The 13,267-nt window shown below is 36.1% G+C and overlaps 1 protein-coding gene and 1 non-coding gene across 2 annotated transcripts in view; one reads left to right on the forward strand and one right to left on the reverse strand.

The window, feature by feature from the left end:
* Ptp36E (protein tyrosine phosphatase 36E) overlaps positions 1-13,267 on the reverse strand; it is a 653,618-nt gene that overhangs the window by 233,668 nt on the left and 406,683 nt on the right. The gene's annotated exons all lie outside the window — the stretch shown is intronic.
* Positions 6,524-6,597, forward strand: TRNAT-AGU (transfer RNA threonine (anticodon AGU)). Its single transcript has one exon. It is a non-coding gene; the product is annotated as a tRNA-Thr (tRNA).

A 13,267-nucleotide genomic window follows, 5' to 3' on the forward strand; every position in this document is an offset into this window, starting at 1 on the left:
ACCAGCTACGCAAGGACTGGAACAAAGCTAGACGCACAAATCACTTCATCAAACGTGAGATCAATACTTTGCAAGGTAAAATCAAGAAGATAGTATCAGAACTACAAGCCGAGCATTGGGACAATAAACTCAAGGACTGCAGAATTTATACAGACGACCCGCGGAACTCGCTCTGGGCACTATCCAGGGCGATTAAAACGGGCCCGTCTGTTATAAAGCCCCTCAGAGAGAATGCGACTAGTCGAAATTTCGTGTACTCAGATCTCGAAAAAGCAGACGCACTTGCCGATGCGTTCGTCAATAATACTAAAATCCAGTCGGACACCGATTCAGCTACTAAAGCCTTGGTGAACAACTCAATTCTTGCACTTGCGAAAGAAGACATCGATCCCGATGATGTTAAAATTGTTGAACCGCGCGAGATCTCTAGATCTATCAATACCTTGATCGCCAGAAAGGCACCCGGACGAGACAATATCACAAATTACATGTTGAAACTACTTCCCAAGAAGGCGCGGATACATATTGCTAAGATCTTCAATGCATGTCTGCTGCGCGGATACTTTCCAAAGACCTGGAAAACGGCTCACGTTGTCGCTATAGGAAACCCCAAGAAAGACCACTCTTTGGCTGTAAACTACAGACCTATAAGTCTACTAGATGGCATAAGCAAACTTTTCGAGAAAGTGATCCTTCGACGCTTTCTCCCATCTCACAATCAAGTCCTCCCGGACACCCAATATGGTTTCAGGAAGGGTCTATCAACAACCCTACAACTCTCCAGAATTACCGGGATTGTGATGGCCGATATGAGGCAGCGCAAGACCACTGGTATGGTTCTGTTGGACCTCGAAAAGGCATTTGATACGGTCTGGCATGACGGTCTAATCCACAAACTTTTTACCACGAACATGCCCGTGTACATCACAAAAATCATCCAGAACTACCTGAGCGGTCGAGCGCTTTTTGCAGTGGTCAAACGGGAGAATTCATCTCACCGCACTATCGATGCAAGGGTACCACAGGGCAGTTTGATGGGGCCTAGGCTCTTCAATCATTTCATAAGTGATATGCCAAATCCCGCCAACTACACACTGGCGCTATACGCAGATGACACAGCCATCCTTTCCACCAGCCGCCAGACTGACACGGCGATTAGGAACTTAGAAAAGGGCACCCGACAGCTAACTGATTATTTCAGTGGCTGGAGACTTAAAGTTAACGCGGAGAAGACGGAGGCGATTCTCTTCTCGCGGAGCCAAAAATCCTATAAAGGAAAAATTACTGTTTGTGACATCCCCTGTTCATTCAGTAACACTGTGAAATACCTCGGGGTATACCTTCACCATAGATTGAACTGGACACCTCACCTATTAGAAGCCAGGCGAAAAGCCTTTATGGCGATGGGGGTTCTTAGACCCATCTTCAACCGTAGAAGTTGTCTCTCAGAAGAAAACAAAAAGGCACTATATAGCATGGTTATTAAGCCAACCATGCTGTATGCATCTCCAATTTGGACTACTGACGTCACCAAATCCAATTTAAGGATGCTGCAAACAATAGAGAACAGATACCTTCGAATCGTCTACGAACTCAAGCCTCACCATAGCATCAAACGCATCAATGCAAAACACTATGGAATCGACATTGCCGTAACCATAACTAAATACAGAGAGACCTTCTTGAATAGACTGACAGAAGGGCCTCATAAGAAACCTACACTATTTGCCAACAAAATTCAAAATTTTAAGCACAAGCGCAAGGAAGCTAGGCTCCGTCACAAGATGATGCCCCCTGACTCTCCAAATCCTGATGATCCACCCCCTCCTCACTCAATTACAGGTACCTCTTCCACAGCAATTGCGGCCGGCAGTACTCTGACCCCGCCGGATCCCTTCCAGGGTCTAGCGATAGAGGTAAAAGAATGTTTGGAAGCCCTAAGAGTTAAACTAGGTAGCTTTAGAATGTACATCAGAATGAGACTCGGGCTCAAAGCCCAGATGAGAGCTAAACTTGTGGAAAACAGAAAACGGGGTATACCACCTAGGGACTGGGCGAACATCTTTGATGTTATAAAATGATCCACAAAAGATCATAATCTCAAGCCAAACATCCCGCTAAAGGATGAACTTTTTGTTTGTTGGACCCATAAGGACAATATTCGGAAGAGGGTTTTTCTTAACTGTTTTCCCTCGAAAGACTAGTTTGAAAAGCGAAGGTAAATGTAAATTCAACAGCTCAATACTTAGCTAGATTACATGCGGGAGAGGGCATTAATGTACTTACAAGACCCAACCCTAGAAATAATAGTCAGGAAACTGAGGTCTGCCTCTCAGACCTCACAAGGTTTCAGTTAGAAGAAAAGGTAGGAAAAAAAAAAAAATTAAAAGCGGAAGTTGGATTGGGTTGCTAGTTCGTAATTTATTTCGCCATAATGTCTACTAATGATGATCCTAAATTAAGTATGGATAGGTACATGTGGCAAAAGTTTATGGATGATATCAGAATCCACACCGGTTTGTCGCGCTACTGATGATGATGATTCACTATAGGTTTAAATATATTATGTCTCGATATATACATATATATATGTTGAAAATAAACTCGATAAAGAACTCGTGCTGCGCACTTTAGATTATATTTTATCCCTTTGAAATCTGCTTACCCTCTCGTTTCAGTAAAAATTTATTCGATCGAGCAAGCAATAAACCCTTCTTCTTGAAGAATTTTCATATATGACGAGATAAAACACACCGCACTATAAGTGTATGATATAACACACACATATATATCGTATAATATATATTATATATATATATAATGTGTGTGGTTACTTTGTATATTGTATCGTAAAGCAGCTATTACCAACCGTCTTGTCTACGGCAGTTGCTAGGTGTGCTAGGAAAATATTCAGTAGTTTAGTGACTAGTGAGTGCGCTGAGGACAACGCTCCAATACTTTTCATACGAGTATTCATAAATATTATGTTACATATTACAATAGTTTTGAGTTACATGAATAAAAACGATTATGTTGCTGTTATTTTAAAGTTGGAAACAATCGAGAACCAGTAAATTGAGCATAAAAATGCGAGGGAAGCGATTCAGTTAAGTTCAATTCCTAAGTGAGTAGGTATGTAATGTTTTTTTTCTCTATCGATAATCGTTGTCAATGCAATTTTCGATACATATGTGAGAAATAGTGGAGGGGGGGAACTAGTATGATTAAAAACCAGTGGCTTGGCATTATTTTATTTAGCATTACACCACAAAAAATTCATAAATTATAGGTATTCAGCGTCAATGCTGAATCTAATCTTATTGAATTTGATTATATAACCATTAAACCACCATAAAAAATAAATATAATATAATACGCCTAGTCCAGTTATTAAGATTTCACAAAGTGACACTCAAAGAAAGAAAGTGTTTGTGTTTTAATTCTGTTTAGTGGTTTTAGATACACAATATTTTTTCCGTCCGTACGTACACTAGTACCTAAATCAGAAGGTTTTCCAACGTGTGAGCAGGTCACATGGAGCTGTCCATGTGAGAAGCATGGATTTTCACAAATTTGGTAGAGGAAAAGGTGGTATCATGGCCTCCTGCTAGTAATTTGGCCCCCCTAGGATTTACGTATATCTGATAATGCCGTCTAGCGGTGTATCATGACATATAGTTCTCCTATGTACCACATGTTTAGGGAATCACGATTATTCCGCGTGAAGCGTACGCGTCGTCAGTGTCGGGAATTCTTGTCACAACGTGTACAGTGAAAGTTTATCGTCCTGCACAAAAAAATACTTTTTAGGATTCAGAGACTTTTGAAGTGATTTTGTTTGTATCGAAGGAACGTGAAATCAATATTTTCAAGTAAGTTCGCTCAGTCTTCAATATTTTTAATTATAATTAAAAAAAAATACCGTAACAGTGTGTGTTGATATAATGGCCCCCAATGGTGGTGTGTAATTTGGCACCGGGGGCCATATTGCAACCATTTTACCTTGAGTAAAAACTATTATTTTTATAATTTTACAGGCATGCAGCGAATGAATCTTTCTCCGAGGAATAAGCATAAACTAAAATTATGGAGCGAAGAGAATATGATGAGTGCAGTGGTAGCAGTGCGGAGAAAAAGATGAGCTACAAAAAAGCGGTGAACGAGTTTGGAGTATAGGTAAATCATTCTACAGTGGCACCATAGGCGATTCGGGCGTGTATTGAATTGCTTGCGATAATGCCTGTTTCAATGGTAGCAAACAATACCACTACAGCTGCAAGCCGTATTTGCCGTACCCATGGTGCCACTGTAAAATGATTTACCTATACCAAGAATGACATTGCCGAGCTATTTGGTAAGGCATATATTCAATTTCAAACAGCAAGCATACCTGTTAATGGATTCAAGGTATCTGGTATACATCCATTCAACAGAAATATATTTAATACTGCTGATTTTATCGCAGCAGACCATGAAGCTGCTGAACCTACAGTATCTGAATCCATCTCAACTCCGAATGTTCCTGATCAGCCAAATTCCGTCAATGACTCCGCAGAAACGCTTCGCTCTCCACAGTCATCTGAGAGCCCTCTTGTACTGCCTGAACATATTGTGCCAGCTCCACAGCCTAAAAAGAAGAATTCAAACAGGGGATGTAAGGCATCGTCGGCTGCTCTCGTGACCTGTCGCTGTACAAAGCTAGCTTAGAACATTCTACGAAGAAAACTGAGCTTAAGCAATCAGTAACGGAAGCTGGGCCTAGTCATGGGAGGGTTAACCAAGGCCGTAGTGGTGGTCGCGGTTATGCTAGAGGCAGGGGAGCTAACAATATAGCAAAACGACGTCGAATGAGTTCTGACTCAGAAACAACTGAAGTATCTGGGCCTCCGAGCTCTGCCTCGGATATGTCCGACATGGAAACTCCTGGTGCGCCTCTTGAAGATGCTGATGCGATATGCATGTTTTTCAGGGAACCTTATTCCATGGACCGACATGGTGAAATCTGGATTCAATGTCTTATTTGTCACTAATGGGCACACAACGAATGCACATCGTGCGAAAAACATGAATATGTGTGTGATTTTTGTTTAAATAATTAAAAATGAGAAGATTACAAATTGTTTGATCGATTCTGCGATATTTAATGCTTAGTTACTAGTCCATAGTACTCTCATTGACAAAAATATCGTGCGAATTTCGATGGGAGCCATATTACCCTCACATTTTTCAAAAGTAGGAAAACTTGGTTTTTTAGAAATACATGTTTAATATAATTAAATTGTTTTCTTTTTGGTTCCACGTTTTGGCAGACACAAACTTAATAGTTTATCTTCACTTTAAGCAAAAATTTAGAGCAGTTTGAATAAAAACTCGTATTTTATGAAGAAAAAACAAATTGGGGGCCACGATAAAAGAAGATAGAATATAAGAAGAACAAAAATATGGTTGTACCAAGGCCTGAACAAAAACGATGCATGAGTGCGAGTGAGAAAGTATTCGGCACCCTTACAATCTCTGCGACACGCGCTAGAGTAAGATAAAAGGTCTACTAGCTACAAGCCAGTTTCCAAAAGTATCGCCATCAAATCGGGGCAAAACGCTTCACATAGCGTCGATAACTTGCGAGCTCGTGTTGCTAAAATCGATATTTTTTGTGTTAAACATAAAGTCAGTGGGAAATATTTTTGGTTAATTAAGTAGAAAAGATGGTTCTGTGTGTTGTCTTAAAATGTGGTAGCCGTACTGATAAGCAAGAAGATGGTGTTACGTTTCATAAGTAAGTTGATACATGTTCGTGATAATTTATTTGTATTTTATTATATATTTTAATATCAGTGACCTAGTGTTTCTTTAAAATAACTTAAATTATGGATATCTTTATCTAATGGTTGCATTTTGACCGCTTAAAAATACTATATAACGTAATAAAAATAGAAAATTATATTTTAATTCTGAGCGTCTAGTGCGAGCACTTTGGGCGAGCACTAGTGAAATGGTCTATGGTCTCGAACATTTGTAGACGAATGCGTTCGCTCGCTCACAAACCAAACGCAAGGCACGCGGCTTCATTTAGCAATGCAACGGGTGGCGTCTAGATGTATCTATAGTCTAAGGGTTGTACTAATTCAGAAACCTCTCGGACGTGCGCACAACTTACCAAGTTTCATTAGAATCGGATGACTGGCATAGGAACGCATACGAATAAAAGAAGACAAAAAAAATATAATGAAGAAGAAGAAGAAGATGGTTTTTCTAATTCAGAAACCTTCGCGGGTGTGCACACAATTTATCAAAATTTCATCGCAATCGGATGAATGGTATAGGAACGCATACGGGACAGATAGACAGATAAACAAACATTATTTTTTTATATATAGGTATAGAGATCATTAATTTCTATAATCTACACAAAAACAACTAATTTTGCCAAGAAAATAAATTATATTGTAGTAACATTATAAATAATAATATTAAAACCGCGAAGATTTGCATATTGATACTTAATTTTACCGCGCCAAACAGCGGCGCCGTGGCTTAGTTGGTTAAAGCGCCTGTCTAGTAAACAGGAGATCACGAGTTCGAATCTCGTCGGGGCCTGCGCTGAAAAAGCGTTGTGTAGACATTTTTTGATTTTTAAAATACAAAATTGATTCTGATATATTGTACCTACTGATATTATTGATAAAATTATAAATATTACTTATATTTACATAAAATATGGTTTTTGACTAGAGCGTAATAAATGTATTTGAACAGATCGCATTAGGTATACAGTCGTATAAAAAATGAGACCGAGGTATCCAATGGAGTACCTAGGCAAATATTTTTTATTTACTAATTACAACTTTTTTATTACAGTTACTCATTCTTATGCGTTTCTTTAAATCTTCATATATAGGTATATATATTTTTTAAATACTATAAATAAATACATACATACAGAAAAAATAATATCTGATCTGCAGTTTCATTTATCTGAGCTATAAAACAAAATTACTTTATTGCCATCTATCTAGAAATGCGCGAAGCTCAATCAGTGAAACATTTATTCTACAAAATTTTCCTGATTTTTTATGTTATAAAAAACAATATTATTTACTAGGTACCGATTGCAATCGATTATATACAGTATTTTCAATTATTTATTATTATTTACACGGGATGGTAATACAATTATATGAAAATTATGTCACATATTTAGTGACATTATCTTGATGCATTGATCCCCGCAGGGGCGGATCAAGTCAAGTCGAGGCCCTGAGCGGTAAAAATTTCGGGGCCCCCATACAGAGAAACTCTCATTAATTTATTAACATAAAATATAACAAAGGAATAAAATAGAAATAAAATAAAAAAAACATATTTTTAAAATAAATTTTCTTCTTGCTTTATTTCTTGCAAATTCGTCAATTATTTTGGCAGTGTCAATTCGGTTTAAAAATTCTTGCTCTATATACAAAATGGCCATACTATGTAATCTTTCTTCTTCCATAGTACTTCTCAAATATTTTTTTACACGCTTTAAAACAGAAAACTATCTTTCACCTAACGCATTAGATAAGCGGATTGTTAAAAAAAATTCAGAAAAAATGGTCAAATTCATCTTCAGAAGTACAAACATCAATGTCCTCTTTGTAAATTAAATATCCATCATTTTTTTTATCGCGTTCTTTTTTATTCCATAGATAAATATATATAAATATTCGAAAAGGTTCTATAACTATTTCATAATATGTTTGTGTTCTTTGTAATAGTTCTGCCTTGGTCTTATCACATATCACATAAAATGAATTTATTTTGAAATCTACTAGTGAGTCACTTCTTCTCGATTATTACTGAACCAACATTCACACAACGTCAGGAAAAAGGATTAAATTCGGTGCATTTTTTTATTGTTCGGAAACTAAGACTTAAGTAGCGAGACCACAATAAAGTAAACGATGAACTGCACCCAATCACAGAAATTATCAAAATCCGTCTGTAAGACAATTCTTTTAAGACATTCCAAGATCTTGGGGTCCCTTCGGGGCCCCTTGGTACCTCGGAGCCCCACGCGGCAGCTTAGTCCGCTTACCGCTAGACCCGCCCCTGGATCCCCGCCAAGCTGGAAGGCTTGGAGCCCCCCTGCCCCTGGCCTTGTGATTTGATATAATTAATAGACTTTGAGACCCATCTGCATATTTTTAAGATCTCTGGCATTTAATCTCTAACACTTAAGGGGGATGTCATCAAAAGTTTCGTTTTTATAGAGCCATCTATTCCCCGAATTACAAAGCATATAGGTCAAAATTATATCAGAATCTAATTCCAATTACAATCCAATTCGAATGAATCTTCGAGGCATCTTATCTAGATGTCACTGTAATTATATATTAATAAAAAATCTAAAAACAGGTGACATAATTACAGTTATTATTTAAACAATGGTATATATATTTTTTGCATTTTATTTCAATCGGACTTTTTTATATTTTGTCAGATTATTATAAAAATATACGTGGACCATCGACCTGGTAGTACCTTATAATAATTACTTATGTGAGTTTAATTGGAATGGATTGGATTGTATTAGAATTTGGATTTTATAGTAATACTCGTATTAAAAAAATATATACATATAATAATATTGTGTAATGATATTTATATGTGATAACGATCTGTGAATTATTGACATTCTCATAGTAATGAAGATAATTAATTAGGTATGGAATCATTAGACCATACACACGATCTCCATAAAAATGGCGTCATAGACTATTTTACAACACATTTTTAGAAAATAATGATTAGGTTACCTAAGTAAAAATATAAATATTATCAATACATTATTAGAACAATCCGAAGATGACAGCCGGTTTGGTGATTTGAAAATAATTAAATATACCCAAAACATTGACAATAATAATTTATTCTCATCATAAGAAAATATACCTAACATCTGAATAGAATAGACCCATAGGGACTCAAAACAGTACGTCGAATGTGTTGATAATTTATTTTTTTTGGCATTCACAAAACGTAGGTAATAATAATAAATGTAGGCAGGCACACTGCAGGGTTTATTTGGAAAGCATCTGTCAGTCATGCAAGTACCTACCTAGTAATATATCAATGCTAGCTGCCATCAATGCTGGCTAAATTGGCTGGACAGGGAACTCAGAAATATTTTTTTTTCTTTTCTGTGGTCTCGGACCATCGCAAAAAAAGCAATGTTGCGCCAGTTTTGATTTGTGACTAGGTATAAATATGCCAGTCGAGATTATTTTTGGTAGGTAAATACTTCTGATTACTTATACAAATATTAGAAACTGGTTAAGTGAAACCAAATAAGGACTGATCTAATTATTTAAATCTGAATAGGTATATCCCAAATTAATTTTATAATTAATTTTGACATTATTTAGTTTGCAGATATTTTATAAGTAATGTTTTTTTTATGTAGCTACTTACAAACATTGTATCAATTTTATTTTCGATGAATATATATTAAGTAGGTATGTTAATAACACATTGACTGCTGATTAGATAATTGCTTTTTAATTACCACTTTTAAATAGTATGCTAATTATGTCGATTGGCCACCTAATCGTTACGCACTTGGTACGTCTTTAGTGTCCAAGTCGATATGCCCTGGATCGAGGGGCCCTGGCATCCCCCAAACATGAAAATTATCAGAATGATTTTAAACATTGAAATTGAAAGCCAATAAACTATACCTTTGGGCTTAGACAAATAAAAACACGGCAAAAAAATGATTTGTAATAATTCTCTTGCACCCTTTTTAGAAAAATTTCTTAGATTTTAATTTCTAACACAAAAATTTCGAAAAAAACAAACAAAATTTTAGAAACCCAATCCCTAATGAACTGTCAAAAAAATTCTCGGTGTCCAACTGAATTCAGGAGTGGTGTTGGTTATGGCTGGGGAGGGCTGACAGTGCTCTAGTCTGGGGGCCCGGGTTGTGGGGGGCCCGGCGTGTCGGGTTGACCAGATAAGTGAGATAAACACACATCATAAAGTAGCTTTAATAGTAGAAAAAGTCGCCTGCGGCGCTATTACACTTCATGGCCATGAACATTTTCAATTACTTATATAATTGTGCAATATATTTTTTGATTATTACGTGTCGATACTCGACAGCTCCATTATCAAAGTAGATGTATTAAAATCGTCAATAATTCACTGTATAAGTACCCTTAATTTGAACTAAAACACAATTTGAAAAACGTTAATGTAGTGTTTCACACTGCCTTTAATCTTAGCGGTAGGTAGGGGGCACACCAAATATCCTAGATGAATTATCTAAGGAAGTAAAAACATCTTCACGTTGACAGTATGACGCCGCAAATTTTCTAAATGCAACAAATTGGCTTTTGTGGGACCAGATCGGGCGTTTTACTTTTTTTCTTTATTTCCTATTTTTTTATTTAAGTAGGTACTTCAAAAATTATCGTTGTTAGTGTTATTATTATATAAAATCGCTGAAATTAATAAATAGATACCTACCCTAACAATATAAGTTTTAATGAAAAATTGTATGTGTTTGTTTGTGGGGGGGGGGGGGGGGGGGTGTAAATTTACCACACCGGCTGACGGGTGACACCAACCCTATTTACGCCACTGCTCAAGTGCGTTGATGATCCGCACACACACAATAGAAAAAATAGAGGGAACGTTGCTAGCAGTGTATTGAAATTGACTGATGAATGTTTGCTTTATTTTATCAATATACAAGTAAACAAATGAGAAGACGGCTTAATGTAAATGCTAACATAAATTTCTCAAATTGTTTCAGACCATTCGTAATAAAATATATTACCATGTGCATGCATACTAACCGCACGTATCTACATACGAGGTAGGTACCTATTATTCATGCGAACTAGAATCTAATACAGATGACAGTTATTTCGGTATCGCACATTGTTGCCGCTAGAGGCAGCACGTCCTTGACGACTGTATTTAATTTGAAATTAGTAAATAACATAATAAATATAAATTAAAATATTACGTTAAATATATCTAAAAAGTAAGAAAAATATATTGAACAGGCCCACGTTTTCGCTTGATGCAATTATTGAAAATTGAACATTTTTATTTTTCGTAAAAATCGATTGATTTTAGATTGAAAAAAAAACATTAAAACTATAATTAATTGACAAAAAAGATTCACTAGTTCCAAGAAAACTTATTAAACAACATTCAATCGATAATTTTGTTTCAAGAAATTACTTGGAACAATAAATATTTATTTTAGTAAAACCCTTATTTTTAGCCATTTTTTCAAATTTGTCGCTTTCTATTTGAAATAAAAAAATATATTATATTTTTCCCATTGTATTTAGATGGGTATCGATCGATTAAAATATGTTTAAAGCTTTAATTTGATAATTAATTTCTATGCCTCTCCCCCTTAAATGCATGATGGGAACCTTTTAATGTAGAAACATTTTACTTTCCTAATCGATCACATTAATTAATGTTTAATGTTAAATTAACAGTGACACCTGTGAATAAAATCCATAACTATTTTGTCAGCAGACTATGTTCCATGCAGAGAACTGCAAGTTTTTATATAAAATTTCATTCACACAATATATTAATAATAATACAGTGTGTTTCTGAAAAGCAATACCATGCAATAATTATGAGATTGAGCTATTATGAACTTTTATATTATAATTCAGGCCAATGCCTTTGGCCGCATGAATAATGAAATATGGACCTTAAGTAAAAGAGAGATCCAAAAATTTAGAGCAGCATAGCGTGCTATGGAGAGGTGCATGCTGGGCATAACGCGAAAGGAAATAACGCGGAATGATTGGATAAGAAAACAGACAAGGGTTTGCGATGTAATAGAGTTCGCTAAAAACCTCAAATGGAAATGTTCTGAGCACATAGCTCGAAGAAAGGACAATCACTGGACAAATAATATAGTCGTCTAGTGGCACAAAACATCCGGAAGGTAGACTTAGAGGCACAGGACCGAGAGAAGTGGAGTCAACTTGGAGATGCCATCATACAGCAGTGGATAGATTCAGGCTGATAATGATGATATTATAATTGAGGCCTATAAAAACAAATACAGCAAACTCCATATTGGTATGTTTTTCAGAATTCATAAAAAACTTTTTAACAGTCGGAATCATTGGTACATAAGTAAACAAAACATGTAGGTACAATGATTATACTGAGTTATTATATTATTAAACTAGTCATTTTTTATATATTATTATAGTTTCAAAATATAACTATCTTGTTTCGGATGAAAATTATTAAACGAGATATACCTATATAGTACGGAAATCTTTGAATGTCGGCACTTTAAATCTCAGATTTCAGGATTAGCAAATTGAGCGGGATGCTGGGATAATAAAGCATATTATTTACAATACCTAGCCAATAATATTAGAACTATTGTACAACGGTAATAATAATATATTTTACGGATACAGATATCTCCGGGCGACTTGACTCAATATACGTAGTCATGGTGACAATGCTTATACTCTTGTATTATAGTGTAGACCAGTGTTTTCCAAATGGGCCGCGGTTTTCAAGACAAGATTTTGTCAAATAGATTGAAGAAGACTAGCTAAACATATCACATGTAAAATTGTGTTATTCAGACAAATTACTGCCAATTTAGATACTGTACTGTACTGTAAAATACTCCGCAAAACCTTTGGACCCACGTTGGAAAATGAGAACTACAGAATAAAAATGAACCACGAGTTGGAAGAGCTGATTGAACAGCAAACAATCATAAGATACTGTAAGTCCCAAAGACTACGATGGGTGGGACATGTGGAGAGAATGCCTGAAGTTAGAGCGCCAAGGATCATGACGGAAGAAACCCAGAGGCCGTCCAAGAAGGAGATGAGCTGACGCCGTAGAAGTGGACTGGCTTCATATAGGAAGACCCGGTAACTGGAGAAGTGTGGCGAGAGACCGGAGTGAGTGGAGAGCGGTTGTGGAGGAGGCCAAATCCCACTCCGGGATGTAGCGCCGTGGAAGAAGAGAAGAAGAAGATACTGGATAAGGAGATCACAGCCCACTTGAATTTGGTAATTTACTGCACTACTATTTCTTCATTCAGTCGTATCATGAAGTCTTTGTTAGAATGTTTGAACTCCGGGAAATACTATTGGCTTATTTTCTTGATCAACTTTGCTGACACTAAATTAAACAAATTATTAAATTATGTTTTGATTACCTATCCTATCGTTTGTTTTCTTCCACGAGTCGATGATAATAAACGATTCTT

Source organism: Rhyacophila brunnea, unplaced genomic scaffold (genome assembly GCF_057557595.1).
Source record: "Rhyacophila brunnea isolate RB1 unplaced genomic scaffold, BYU_Rbru_1.0 scaffold_16, whole genome shotgun sequence".
Lineage (NCBI taxonomy): Eukaryota > Metazoa > Arthropoda > Insecta > Trichoptera > Rhyacophilidae > Rhyacophila > Rhyacophila brunnea.